We start from the raw sequence: 15,886 nt of genomic DNA on the forward strand, positions 1-15,886 counted from the left end.
TAAATTCCACCCTCTTCACATTCCTTTACTAACTCTAGGGGAGTATGCCGCCCCCTCAATACGGCGTCTCTTCTTCTCCTATATCCTATAGACAATCGGCCACGTTAAGCTAAAGCAAATGAGCCAAATAAAAAATTTTATTATAAAAAAGCACTCCCTGATAAATAAGCAAACATTGCATTAAAATCGTTGACTTATGTCGTTTTCGCTTGAGAAAACTGAAACTGACCCAGGGTAGTTTCATCAAATAAACCCTTTTTACGAAACTGTGTTAGGTTCGTACTTAGCAACGGGGGTTTAAGCAAAACTGATATAACTGATTCGAAACTGACTCGATTTCCTACGTTGAAACTAGGTTCGAAACTAGCTTCAAACAAACGGTTTGACAGTACTTAGGATGGAAACTGGGTTATGTTTGGCATCAAATTTTAAATCTGGGCTTTCAAAATAAAAAATAAACTATGAGAATATAAAAGTAAATTCTTTCAATAGGGGAATACGTCAATTATATAGTAATAGTAACTATAATAAAATTCGTTGAGCCGATGCACAAAAATATTTTTTTTTGCAATTTGAAGTTAATTGCTATTTTACCATGGGACGCAAACATCTTATGACAAATTGAAAGCGTTCCCTGACTCAACTTTATTTTTCGACACATCCATGCAGCGCGAAGTGCGTGGAATCCCGGAACACCTACGCTCGATGGAAATCCCAAAAATATTTACAAGTAAGTTCAGGTATATTGACTATGAGAAAATATTTTACACGGACGGATCACGAATTGAAGAGGCTACTGAGTTTGGTATATTCAACAATAATGTTTCGGTCTCATTTAAGCTTCAAGAACCTGCATCTGTTTATATAGCAGAGTTAGCAGCAGTTCATTATAGTTTGAGTGTAATCGTCACATTATCTCCAAACCATTATTTTCTTTTCACAGATAGTCTGAGTGCAATTGAAGCTATTCGCTCAAACGCTGCTTGCCAAAATGAACCTTTTTTCTTGGGCAAAATAAAACAGTACCTGAACGTCATATTGAATAATAATTATCAAATCACAATAGTTTGGGTTCCGGCTCATTGCTCCATTCCAGGCAATGAAAGAGCCGATAGTTTAGCCAAACGTGGTGCTATTGAGGGTGAGATTTATGAGAGACCGATTGCTTTCAACGAATTCTATAGCACGTCTCGCCAAAGAACACTTGCCAGCTGGCAAGCTTCTTGGGATAAAGATGATCTGGGTCGGTGGATGCACTCAATTATTCCTAAAATATCGACAAAGGCATGGTTCAGGGGACTGGATGTGAGTAGAGATTTCATTCGTGTGATGTCCAGACTCATGTCCAACCACTACACGTTAGATGCACATCTCCTTCGAATTGGACTTTCCGAGACTAATATTTGTGCTTGCGGCGAAGGTTACCGCGATATTGACCATGTTGTTTAAACATGCGTGGTGTTTCGTGATGTCAGATCTCAACTAATAAATTCCTTGCGTACCCAAGGTAGACTATCCAATGTCCCAGTTCGCGACATTCTTGCTTGTCGTGACCTTCCATACATGAAACTTCTTTATCATTTCATTAAATCCATTGGAGTTCCAATTTAAATTTTATTTTATGTTAGACTGTTTTCTCTTCCATGAGTTCAACCAATAGTCAACTATAGAATATTGAATATAAGTGGTGAACTGATACAAACAAACCTGAAATAGTTATAAGATCATGTACAAAATAAATGTATTTTATTTAATGTAATTTAAAATAGCAACTCGCTTGATAAAAACAGTGTTTAGATTAACTAATGAGTACCAACATACTAATATGATATTCGAAATGTATTAGGTTTAAACTACTATGTATTGTGGATGCCACGGCGAAGAAAAACTTATGTATATTGCCTATGAAATAAACGTATTTATGAAAAAAAAAATTGAAAGCGTGTATTTCATTCAACACGGTTTCCCCTTATGCTTTGAAACACTGTCCATAAGCCCATACGCAGAAAAATTTATTTTAAATTTTAATATATTACACTTTGAATTCAAATATATTTTATTTTGAATCAGCGCTTATTTTCATTTCCCTTTGATTCAAATACGTTTAATATTTTCTTCAAAGCAAATAATTTTTATTTTTACGCGAACAGAAATAAATAAAATGGGCATTAAATTCACCTATATTTTGCTTTGAATTCAAATATATTTCATTTCCACCAGTATCTAAAATCATTTCACTTGGAATCAAATAAAATTGGTATTTGATTCAAAGTAAATTAGTTTTGTTTTTACAATCAGGCTTGCTTGTGTGTAGATTCAATGATGCATTATTTTTAAATCAATGAATTGTTATCTAAAAAGAAATTATTGTAAATTAAATTTTTATGTATTATTGAATGCATTTTGTGCGCTTAGCTAACCACACTTACGGTATTGACTTCTCTACTTCCTTTTGTTGAATAATTTCCAAAAGCTCTACTGTAAAACCGTTCCCTGGAATGAATACAAATGTAAGTTCCCTTAACATACGTAATTCATAACCTACCTATCCTATGAAAGCACTCGTTATGGTATCGCGAAATTCGAACGATAGCATTAAGATGCAGATTGTTTAAATTCGTTAACTGCTTCGAAAGTTATTACTTACTCGAATGACGTTTTCTGTTTGAATGATGTAACAAAATGAAAGATCTTAGCAAAAGTTTGGTTAAATATCACAAAACCACCTAGTACAAATGTTTGATTCAATGATAATGATTGAAGGACGAAAAATTTTAATTATTATCCATGAATTCGACGCTAAGACTCAGTATATTATGTTTATTTCATTTGATGTACAGTAACAAGCATTTGAATTTTGATGTTTGTGATTTGATTCAATAAAATTTTGAAATTTGAATCCATATCTCAATTTAATATGCATTGCCTCACTATATTCGAATCAAAACGAAGTTTATTTGATTCAAATTTTAATTCAAAAATAGTTTTATTTGATTCGAATTTTAATTCAAAACTAGTTATATTTGATTCGAACAATTGTTTGCGGTTGACTTAAAGAATCAATATATCAGAATCCAATGTGTTCTATTTCTCTGCGTGCAGCAGGAACTATTAGTTTTCTTATTATCTGGACGGATTTATCAAATCAGCCAATCAGAAACGGGAACATTCTGATATAAAATTTTAACAAAGCCAGCCTCCAGTTGTCATGCCTTGTTTTAGATTAATATAGGATCGCACAATCGTATTTGTCGACATGGAGGATGAAATACAATCAAATGTAGGTTACGGTATTTACGCAGCAATCGAATCGAATAAAACCAAAACTCATTATATAACAATACTCATTACATCGAAAGAAAACACCTCCCATAATAACTATTGAAAACTTTCGTTTAACGTGTATTTTCCACAATACAATATTCCTATACTAAGCACGAAACATTCATTCAATTTTCATTTAATTAATGAATGAATATAAACTCTAATATATAACCATATAGATTGCATTAGAAGCATATTGAAATTCTACATTTAAAATATTCGAAAATCAAGAGCAATATGCCACGGAAAACGTATAACACATGGATCAATAAGTCCCGAGACTAAAGCAGAGATGGCGCTCGTAGTAAACCAGTAACCACGTCTTTCTAGAGTACTAACCTTTGCTTGAAACGGGTCAAAATTTTAAGTCGATCCGACCAGAAACAGCTGAGTTATCGAGGTTGGAGTAAAGTCGTTTTGTAGTTTGTTTAAAAATGGAAAAAACCGAGTTTCGTGTTTTGAAAAAACATTGTTTTTTAATGGGTAAAAACACCGTGCAAGCGAAACAATGGATTGAAAAATGTTATCCGGACTCTTGTCCATCAAAAGCAACGATTTGTCGGTGGTTCGCCGAGTTTAAACGTGGTCGTACCGACACAAATGACGCGGAACGCTCGGGTAGACCTGTGGAAGCCGTTACACCGGAAAATGTGAGTGAAGTGACAAAAATTATAATGAAAGATCGTAAAGTGAAGCTCCGTGAGATTGCTGAGATGACACAGATATCATATGGAAGTGTATTTACTATCCTTCATGAAAAATTGAGCATGAAAAAGGTTTTTTCCAGGTGCCGCGATTGCTTTAGATGGAACAAAAACAGCAATGAACAAAACAATGAAAACAATGGCGAAATTGAACGAATTGGGCTTTGATCTGCTTCCCCACCCCCCATACTCGCCAGATTTAGCCAGATTTTTTTTATAAACATGGTATTGAAAAACTGGAAAAACGTTGGAACCATTGTATCACCCTAAAAGGTAATTATGTTGATGAATAAAAAAAAAATTTTGCAAAAAAAATGTTGTTTCCATTGTTAGTCTCTCTTGATCCATGTGTTAGTACACCTCCACTGTTTTGGCCGGATTTAGCGGCGGTTCACTATGTCAAAACCACTCTCAATTGGCTTGCGGAAAAGGGTATAAATTTCGTTGAGAAAAATATCAATTCATAAAATTGCCTTCAGCTTCGACCCATCGAACGTTACTGGGCAACCGTGAAAAGGGTCTTCAAGAAGACTGGTAAGACAGCTAGGAACATGCAGGAGTTCGAAAAAATTTGGGCTCAAGCGTCCAAAAAATGCGATGCAACACTTGTCCGGAACTTGATGAAGAGCGTTCGATCAAAAGTTCGAAAATTCGTAAAGGAATAACTTACATTTCATCCGGTTTTCATTATGCTCGAGTTTAACCTCGTACAATAAAGGATTAATTTTTAGTATGAATAAAATATCGTTTTTTATCATAATTTGAAAGAAAAAATTGTAGATAGCTTATTTTCGATACACTCCTTATATGGATATATCGTAACACATGTGAAAAACTTCAAAACAATTTGCAAGCAATTTCAGACTGTCCCTTTTAGCTTTTTAATGGATTGTTTTGCTTTGACACTTCTCATAATTTTTTGGCTAATAAACTTGTTAATTAAACCAATTAAACCAAATTTTCTGATTTTAATAACAAAATTAGTTGTCAATGAGAATTTCGTGTTAGATTGAAATATTGCTGGTTTGTGTCCAGGGTATTCGCCAACTAAACATATTCTCTAAAAATAAGAGTTTTTTTCAGCAAAGTAATTTCTTAATTTTAACTAATTTCATAGTTATTTTTAAAATTTTGTTGTTAAAATCAACTAATTTAAAAACAGTAATACGAATAAGGCGTATAGCTAATTTCGGTCGTTTGATTCAAGTCGGATTTGATTCAAGAACCATTTTCACTGGGTTGTCGTCCGACATCCTTATGACATGCCCAGTCCATCGTAGACGTCCGATTTTAGCTGTCCGTACGATGGGTGGTTCTTCTAGCAACTGTTGCAATGCGTGGTTCATACGCCGTCTCCACGTTCCATCTTCCATCTGCATTCCACCATATATAATCCTCAGTACCTTTCTTTCGAAAACACTGAGGGCGCGTTGGTCCTCTGCCAACATAGTCCAGGGTTCGTGACCATAAAGAACAACCGGTCTTATGAGCGTCATTTTAGATGGTCATTTTCGTGCAGTGGCGTACTTTTCTCGATCGAAGGGTTTTTCTGAGTCCAAAGTACGCACGATTTCCAACCAAAATACGCCTCTGAAATTCTCTGCTGTTGTCATTATTGGCGGTCACCACTGAGCCCAAATACACGAACTCTTCAACCACCTCGATATCGTCACCGTCTATCGATATTCGTGGTGGGAGGCGTAGTTTTTCTTCTCTAAAGCCTCTTCCTCTCATGTATCTTGTTTTTGACGCATTTATGGCCAGTCCGATACGCCTAGCTTTTGCTTTCAGTTCGATGTATGTTTACATCATCTTCTCAAGGTTACGTGTCACAATATCAATAACATCAGCGAAGCCAAAAAGTTGTACGGACTTTCAGAAGGTCGTTCCACTTGTATCGATTCTCGAGAACTTAAATCTAATGTGAAGTAGTTAACAAAGTGTATATGTATGTATAATAAAGTGTATATGATGATAATGTATCTGGTACGTATGTGAAATATCGTTTTCGTTTAAAGCTAATTGGTTATAATGTCTGAATTGGGTTCGTACTGTTCGCAATGGGGAATCAGATCAATACTGACTCGAATTTCATATCAACGGCGTTGAAAATAGATTAGGTTTGATATCAAACAAAAACGACATAATCCAACTGAACAATTCCATAAATGTGTGAAAGGTTATCAGACTTCAGATATTTCGATTAAAATGAAACATTGCACATGTATTCAGTATAACAAACTAATTATTTTCACGAATGGAGAGATCAATCCGACTCAAGGGTGACTAACTAGTATTACGGTTGTCTATTAAAAATAACAGAATACGAAGAATTAAATGTATGAATTGAAAGCGAACCTCCCGACAGACGGCTGTTCGGAGTTTCACGAGTTTCGGAAGAAATTTCGTATTTGAGTAGAAAGCACATATTAATACAAAACACGATAAAATTGCAACGTATTCTTGGTAGACCGGTAGCTACCCAGAGTAATAAACACATGATAATATTTTTTGAAAATTTACTAACAAACAACCTCTTCCTGTGATGCATGTGAAAATACAAAGGATTTCTCGGCTTCTAGAAACAACATGCATTGAACTAACAATCCTTCCTTCCCAAGTAGATCTGCATTCGCACGTGGGCGGCGTCGGTATTAATCAGCATGCAGGGATCAACGCAGTTTGCACAATGTGGCAAGTTGATTCAGAAAAACAGCTTAATTGGTTCTGATCAATAACGGAGTAGTAACACACGGGCGGTCTTTAATGCTTACGCTAAATCGATTTCCAATAACAATTTCCGAGTTACCTTTTTGAAAATCAGTATCCGTGCAAAATATTGTCATACTGAAGATGTATGCAACGTTTCATCGAAATTAGAATAAGACGATTTTAGTTTTGCTATCTTTTCTGCTGTTGATTGCTGGAATTGCTCAGTTCCAATCCCAATGGTTTGATAACATTTGTAATCGGAACTGGGTTACAAGGAACGGAAACTTAGTTTATGTTTTCAAACAAGAATTGGGAAAAATGATTATTTCAAAGAAAATCTTCATAGCGGATAAATACTCCATTTTCAATTTCCAAAGCGGTATTGAGATAGACCCAGCGAAACTGTTGACACGAATAACTTCAGCAAATTTGAAAAAAGGAAGATAAGTTAATAGTAAATCCTGTCAACATAAATATATTCAATATTCACGTTCAGCCATTTGGAGTTAATTTTTATGTCTCTTATAAATGCAAGAAATTTTGAAAATAGTGTTTTTGGCTCTTCCGACTTAGAAGGTTGCCGAAACGAGGCGTGGATCTGATGGGGAGCATTGAAATTTATTTTACCAATGTCAGTAGCATAGTGTTTCGAAAATTACACTTGCTTCTTGACCATACCATACCATAGAATACCATAGACGGTAAAATAAATTTCATCTCTTCTTTCCGATTATGAGTATATGAGCCAGCTTAGTCTATTTTATTCTATCTAAGCTTTTAACTGATTCTATTTGGAAACTCTATACGCTTTTCAATTTCATATCATTAGCTTCTCTCAGTCGATTCTTGCCGCAAAATATCTATAGAATCAATCGATACAGTAGAAATTAGTGGTAATGTATTGGAGAATGTTGGGCAAAGTGGGATATGCTTTTCTGGATTATGGTGCCAGCTACCGAAAAAATGTAATTTCATTTTGAAACACTTACCAACTATAACATGCGTTTTCGTCAGTTTTCTTGCAGAAGTAGGGTAACGGTACTCCCATTCATCTAAGGTCCAGTACTCAGCTCAAATAGAAAAACCATTAGTTAGAGTGAAATCGATAGATTCCCTTCTAGAGTAAGATGAAAATAGGTACATTCGCTTCAAGTTTTCGCGCCGCTTTAACAGAGTAGTGTGCAATTCTCGAAGTATTTTTCTCTACGGTATCGATTCTTAGCGCCTCAGTAAAGATATTGTATCCGAATTTTCATCGAACATGTCAAATTATCGCCTATCGAAGTCTTTCGCACAGCGACTCTACTTGAGAATAATCAAAATAAGATTTAGATAAGTGCATTTGTTTACTCTCGTCTTTTTTTACAGAGATTGCATAGCTTTTCTATATGGGAATGACCAAAATACATATTACAAGCCATGTAATAAACGATCTTTTTTTATCAAAAAGATAAGTAAAATGCGAAGTACTATGGTTGGACAGTGCAACAAATTATCTTAGAAATAAAAAAATTTAATTTTTTCCACTTGATGTATTTTGAAAGAATCTTTTTATCTGTCGAAAATTTTCATTCTATCATAGAGCAGGAATCATTTTTTTTTTCAAAGAATATTTAAACGATCGAAGAAAATTACTGTAACAAAATTGTTTTGCAAAATTAATTGAAAACGCTTTCTCTGGCCAGTGTAACATGATAAAATGCTTTCGAAGTCAAGAAACAAAAATTTTCGTTGCAAGATATCTGGATTTTACTGGTAATGTAAACAGGTTGAGCTTTACATAGTCGTTCTCGCATTAATGATACGCACATATTGAATGTTATAAACATAAGGAAGAATAGACACTTGCCTATTCTACACTGTTCTTTTCACAATAGATATTAGTTCAACAGACATTCCGAAGTACAATGGTTTATTGATGTTTAAGTACACATTCTTGTCAGTTGTAATAAAGTAAGATAATGTGATTGCCATCGCGTTAATACAAACAAACGAATTGAAAGAAGCAGTTTTACATCACGAGCGAAGTGCGCACCTTGGTTAACGCTAGAACGAACCTAAAGCTTTCAGTTACGTGTAAACAGTTCTCAGGTGCACACGCGTTAGTCAAAAGCTTCCATATAAGTACCTCACAGTGTTTACGAGTGTGGAGCGACCCTTAGATCGAGCAGAAACTTGGTCTAGCAACGTGTAAGTTTTGATCACATTCAGTACAATCAGCTGTGTTTCATGTGGTGTGTGGTGTCGATCAATTGAACAGAGCATTCTTCGCGATCATCACGTTTCGAATGTCAGTTCAAAAGATAATTAGCTGCGGAATGAATGCACGTGCATATGAAGAACCAAAAAGTGAAAGTTATGCTAAAGAGAGAAGATTGAAAAGGCTTCAGGAAGCCAAAAAATAACCTTGTTTCATTCTGTTATGCAGTCACATCAAAATTGCCCAATATTCTTAAGCTATTACTATTCTTCGTATAGCAGTCAAATTACATATAATTTGTAAAAATGAATCATTGTTACAAAATATTTTTTTTTCTTCTGTGCTTTGGTCTACATTAATAATTAAACAGAAAATTTTTTAATCAATTTGAGAAATGCATTAAGAGCCCATATCAACCTACTTGACTAAAATTTATCCTCAGTGATAGGTTTCTTGTTTGTTTTGTTTGCGACTTCAACGACTTATAGTCATACACTGCAATATGATGAGTAACTTATAATGAATTCATATTTAAATAAGTTTTAAAGTGAACCTTCACAAAGGATTCAATGAATCCAATACCTTACCCCCAACCTCACATACTCGTATGTTTGTCGTAAGTTATTGATAATTCGTTAAACGGAATTATAAGCCACTATTATTTTTTTGTAAGTAGTCACAGTGGCAGCAGTCGCTTGCTTCAGCTCTACACTGGACCTTTGATAAGATTTGCTTCTATGCGCTTCTATTTTAAATCAACACACAAACGTTCCTGGGCTATGGTGCCCACTTGGCCACTGTTTTGTTTGGCTGATTCAAATAGATTGTATAAAATTGTCCTTATAATGTGTAGTTGTGTTTTATAGTTTAGTTGTTGTTTTTGTAATGAAAATGGTCGTAGATCTGGTTTGTGAAAATGTAAATTGTGTGCTCGTGTTTCTTAGCACTTTTTGTAATTCTTTGTATGGAATGTAATGGTAATAAGTGTAATAGTAATGTAATAATGTAATAATGGTAATAGTAATAACAATAATAATAATCTTTTAAATAGGTTTACCGGTTGGGTACTTGATTAGCGATTACTCGACTTTCAATTATTGCATTGTGATAAAATCGAATACAATATCTTTGCTTCGGATGTGTGAAGCACTACCGCAGAAAAAGTAGTTCGAAAATTGTTCAATACTGGTGTTATAGCGACGCGAAAACTTGAAGCGAATGCTTCTAATTTCATCTTACTTTTGAAGTCAATCTATCGAACAGAGACAGAGATGACTCAAGAAGCTGAGAAAAATGAGGGTATCGTTATCCTACTTTTATCTCTACTATTGGTCTATCGTTAGTCCTGAGCTGAAACGGTGCCCTTTATTACCGTTCTTGCACACTTTTCATCTTACACTTCACTCACAGATCATCTCATCCATCAGGTCTCACATGAAAACAACACAACCTTACAAAATGAACTGGATGAACAGCTTTGGACAGCTATGAGTGGTTCGCTCATTTGCTCAGTCTGTATTATTATATTCTATTCTACAATATTGACGATTTTCTATATATTTGCAAATACATCGTCTGTATTAGAACTAATTTTAGTTCACTGGTTACAAAATTAGAATCGTCTTCCTCACCCTAGAAAATTATTATGGAACGAACATCAAAAATTACTTACAACAGAGACTTAATTGTTTTTTTTAAGTTTTCCAGATATGATTGAACCATCTCTATTAAAATTTTATAGTAATCTGTTGTTATGGCGGACTTTCAGTTTCATTAAAATTTCAGTGAAAATAATTGGTGACTTTTGAGAAAAGCAAAAGGTTCTCTATAGAAATAGAATTTTTTAGATAATACAATTTCTGGAGAAACCGACTTTTGATCGGAGCTCCCGAGACCCCTAGTGTTATATATTATTCGACTCAGCTCGACGAGATCGGAAATGTCTGTGTGTGCACCTTTTTAAAGGTTTTTTTTTCCAAGAGATCGATTTGGTGATAAACAAAAAGTCCCAATGATTCCCTTCCCGCCCCGAAATAACGTTGCGCCTGGGCAGCTGCCCTCTTCAACTCCCCATCTCTCCTCTTTTCCTAGATGCCTCAATGTTGTGTGTGGTGTGTAATTAGCATAAGAATTGAATTGAATTTACGTTATTCCTTGCTGCGATAAAGATATCATAGCAAGACCAGCTCAAGACTCTATAAATTAACAAAAAATCACAAAAGTGTTCTCTCATTAGTGCACGCGCCAATGAACACTTGGGAGTATTAAGGCGAGAGCACATGAGAGCGATTCATGCGAGGAGAATCTGGTTCAGTCGTACCACAACTCGCACACTGAAAGTCTGTCTATTCGACACTGAGGAGAAGTGTAGGCATGAAAACTTCAAAATCGACTTCATTCATTTTACTCAGATAAAGCGTAACCGATTTTCACAAATTGAGATCGGTACGGAAGGTCTTACAAGAAGAATTGTGTTTGAAATTTCAAACCGTTTCGATTTGTTGGTATGAAATAATACAATAACATATGTAATAGTATAGGTAATAACAGATCGGCTGAAAAGTTCGTATCGTTTCTATGAGAGGGCGCCACTAGAATTAAATCCATACCATTTTAGTTAGTACCAACCTTCAAGAGATACGTGTATAAATTTGACAGCTGTCTGATTATTATTTGTGAGATATTGCATTTTGAGTGAAGCTACTTTTGTTATTGTGAAAAAAATGGACAAAAAAGGAATTTCGTGTGTTGATGAAACACTACTTTTTGATGAAAAAAAGTGCCGCCGATACCAAAAAATGGCTTCATGAGTGTTATCCAGACTCTGCACCGGGCGAAGCAACAATTCGTAAGTGGTTTGCAAAATTTCGTACTTGTCATATGAGCACCGAAGACGATGAACGCAGTGGACGTCCAAAAGAGGCTGTTATCGATGAAAACGTGAAAAAAATCCACAAAATAATTTTCAATGACCGTAAAGTGAAGTTGATCGAGATAGTTGACACCCTAAAGATATCAAAGGAACGTGTTGGACATATTATTCACGAATATTTGGATATGAGAAAGCTTTGTGCAAAATGGGTGCCGCGTGAGCACACAATCGATCAAAAACAACAACGAATTGATGATTCTGAGCAGTATTTGGAGCTGTTATATCGGAAAAAAACCGATTTTTTTCGTCGATATATAACAATGGACGCAACATGGCATGATAATCTTCTTGAATAAAAATATCTAACATTCATTAAACAACATAAAAAAATGTAAACATTCTCTTTCCTCTAAGGTTCACTACGCTAGGCGTCTTACTCTGAGGTGTGACATCTCACCTGGATTTGCATTTTTAATAATGTAATAAATAAATTTTATTTCTAAATTCTATAATAACAATAAGTTAAGCTCTGATTCGGTGAATAGTTTTGAAGAAATATCAAAATTCTCGATTATATATTAAATGCAAAATTTTATTAATATTTATATAATATTGTTCTGGAAATTCGGAGTTGCACAAAATTTGGTTTCTCGAAAATCGTGGTTAGAAAATTACGTGAGAAATATTAAATACGATATCAGGAGACGTGTTATCTATTGCTAATCTCATCAAAAATGAAAATGGATATTACATCGTTTTTAATATTTACACAAAAAGATGTGAGAAATTTTGAAATAATAAACTGTTGCAATTCACCGTCGTTATAAACTCAAACAATTACTTCATATAAGTTCATTGCAAATTCTTGAATCATTTTGGAGCATTTTCATTTCATCTAAACCCAAAAGTTTTATTTTTATGATCAAAGCGATTGGGGTTTTTTTTTATTAACACATTAACATCTTAACCTGGATCTATTTTTCGGGTCAGAAAAATGCGATCTCATGTAGCCATTTAATGCTTTGGAAATAAATTTTGATCTGCTTCGAGGGAAGCCAAAAATCAACAATGTAATAACGCTCGCGGCTAAACAAATACATCGAATCAAAGAACTAATGTGTATATCCTAATAGTTGTAATATGTGCTGATGTAATCGCTGGTCCCCATAAGCCTTAAATAAGTTTTGTACACATCAAAACATTAATTTGTCTGAGAGAATATTACGCGGTTCTCAATCAATAAATAAAGCAAAAAACCAGTCCCTATTCCATAACTTCTGTAAGACGCTGATATGTAAAATCATACCGTGGTATATAGAGGATATATAAATCAAAAATTAAATGAACAGATGATTGCTTTTATATTCCTCAATGATGACTAATCAACCGATTCTACTAACATGTAAATATACAAGGAAATGATATCACAATCTTGAACGATTAGTAACATATTTGAATAATGATCATGTTTTTAAGCATGATGACGAACTACATAAGGGATTGACGTTTTAGTGAGGTTTTGAATCTTACTAGCAACAAGCAGTCAGCATTTCATTTTTTTAAATGTGAAGTTGTTTCACTGTATAGATTAACAAGAAAAAGTATCTGATGAGTTGGATATACAGTATCCTATAAATGCTTGATTTGATCCCTGCAAGCGGAAAGCCTTTTCTACGGAGATGCAGAGAGCCACGTGTAATACACTATTCGACTTAGTTCGTCGATGTAATAGAATTTCTACATGTATAAGTGAAGTCAGTATATTTTTCTATTGTGCAGATTTTTTCCCATAAATTTGTTTATTTCATAGGTAATATACATAAGTTTTTCTTCGCCGTGGCATCCACATAGCACTTTAAAAATAATACATTTCTAATATCATATTAGTATGTTGGTATTCATTAGTTAATCTAAACACTGTTTTTATCAAGCTATTTGCTATTATAAATTACATTAAATAAAGTACAATGCAATACAGATTAGCAATGCAATAAACCGTCAACCAAAGACAATTCCGGAAGCACCGGAATTAATGGCCAAAAAAAATCCAAATACGTTTATTATCGCTACTTACCAGTAGAAATCACATCTTTCTATATTTCTTAGTTTTCATCATGTTTAGTAATAAACTCACTGGTCTCTCTGGGAAGCACAATAAGCACCCGATCTTGAAGGAATTTAAAGCATACAACTTTAAATATTCGTAACTTCGACATCCGTATTTTATGAAATTTTAGGATGAACGTATGCAATCAAGAACATCTACAGTAAAAGATTCTAGTGGATTATTCTGCAGATCTAATTTGTGTGAAGGAAATTGTTTACACATGCACATGCGACTGATACTTCACATTCGAGGAAAATACCATCAGCTTTGTTAAATATCGAATAAATTGAATTAAACGGCTGGTTGGGGTCCACTAGGAGATTGATAGCACCAATTATCTTTCCTGACTTAACTTTAACTTAACCAAAAATAGATCCACTGGGTTCCTGTTTCCATGTCGTCGTAAAAGGTTACAATTGCATGAGTATCTTTTTTCTTTCAGTTATCAGATTTTTTCAACGTTTTCTCATTAACATTTTCTCATAATTTTACGACCAAATGATTTCTCTATTTCCATCTAGCTTCTATGAAAAGTTTTATTTGGTATTTTTTCTTCTTCCATGTTGTTACTTGTCTTTCAAGATTATAAATCTTCCATGTTATTGCTTGTATTTCAAGATTATAAATGTAAAGATAAGATGTAAAGATAAGTCATATCGTTAACTTCACAGTTAATTTAGCATCGATACAGACACAAACATTATTTTTACATGTTAATAGATGTAATATTGTTTCATCACAGAATGCTTGAGTTTACATCAAGCGTAAATTTCAACAAGTGTTGGATTAACATTCCTTCCCGCTGGTACTGATGAATAAATTTTCAGGTTATCAAAAATATACACTGAAGGATGATTTGCCAGTTCCAGGTCTGATCATCTAGAAATTCTCTGTACAATTTCTGCTAATCCCAGTAACGAACAAGCAACCAAAGACGGTCGCTCAAGCTCATCGAATAAATTAAATTAAACGGTCATATTATTCGAAGAGAGTCCGTGCTTTTGCCAAATAATCACTGCACACATAAAAATTTGGAGCAGGAAATTGAAAATAAAGCTACTTTTCAATATACTTTGAAAGCAAAACTAAGCGTAAACTAAAATATGTTGTATAATTCATTGAAAAGCCAAGGCATTCTAACTTTAAATTCAATTGATGTCCCTTTCAAAGTATCATTGAATTACATGTCGTGTGAATCTCATTATTTTTTCTGTGTACCCCATTACATGTTCCAATCCATGTTTAGTGAAACATAAACATTGAACGAGCAAATTAATTTTTTTTAATATTTTATTGTATTATCCTTCAAGCACCCTCGCACCAAACAAATCAAATTTGGAGCTCCCTAGTCACGGAAAAAAGGCTCACGAAGGGAAAGAGTGCATATACAAACAGAATATTCATATTCATTTCAAGCCATTCAATTAATAATTAGAAGAGAGCAGGAAATTTTAAACTACGAAGGAAAATGTTCTTGTTACTCAATAATATTTTATTGTTGTTTAAGAATACTAAGAATGATAGTCCTAATACGCACTTGTCAGTTTGTTTCAAAGTGTCAATAGAAGCACGGATAATAGATGAGCATCCGATCGTTTATCAAATATCTGTATTTTGAAATCAAATGCAACATTTTCACGATGGCTTATTCTAGAAATTTTCATAGGAATGTATGACGGATAACTTAGTATCAGTACCCAGTAAATCCGAGCATCGGACGCATCGTGCAAGAAAGCTTTTGACTGCGTTTCAAGCTTACATAGTGTATCGATAGAACAAAAGAGTGAAGAAATACCAAAGCAGAGACCGGATGTCTTATACGCAGAGGATGGGATATATCGGGGTTGGATTTTCAACTCCGAACATAGGGCCAGAGTTTTTCTGGCCCTAAGAGGCGAATGACCTTAAAGTTAAAGCCTCTATGATCGAAACAAAAGAATGTTTAACACTATTTCACACCCTATCGG

At 34.2% G+C, this 15,886-nt stretch overlaps 1 protein-coding gene across 1 annotated transcript in view; it reads left to right on the forward strand.

Annotated features, from left to right (window-relative positions):
- The first annotated feature begins 8,800 nt into the window (after positions 1 to 8,800).
- Positions 8,801 to 15,886, forward strand: part of LOC131425160 (excitatory amino acid transporter 3-like) — a 28,083-nt gene continuing 20,997 nt past the window's right edge. The window contains exon 1 of the mRNA XM_058586785.1: positions 8,801 to 8,930. The gene's annotated coding sequence lies outside the window, so the exon portion shown is untranslated. The remainder of the gene's footprint in view (positions 8,931 to 15,886) is intronic.

This window comes from Malaya genurostris, chromosome 1 (assembly GCF_030247185.1).
Source record: "Malaya genurostris strain Urasoe2022 chromosome 1, Malgen_1.1, whole genome shotgun sequence".
Taxonomy (NCBI): domain Eukaryota; kingdom Metazoa; phylum Arthropoda; class Insecta; order Diptera; family Culicidae; genus Malaya; species Malaya genurostris.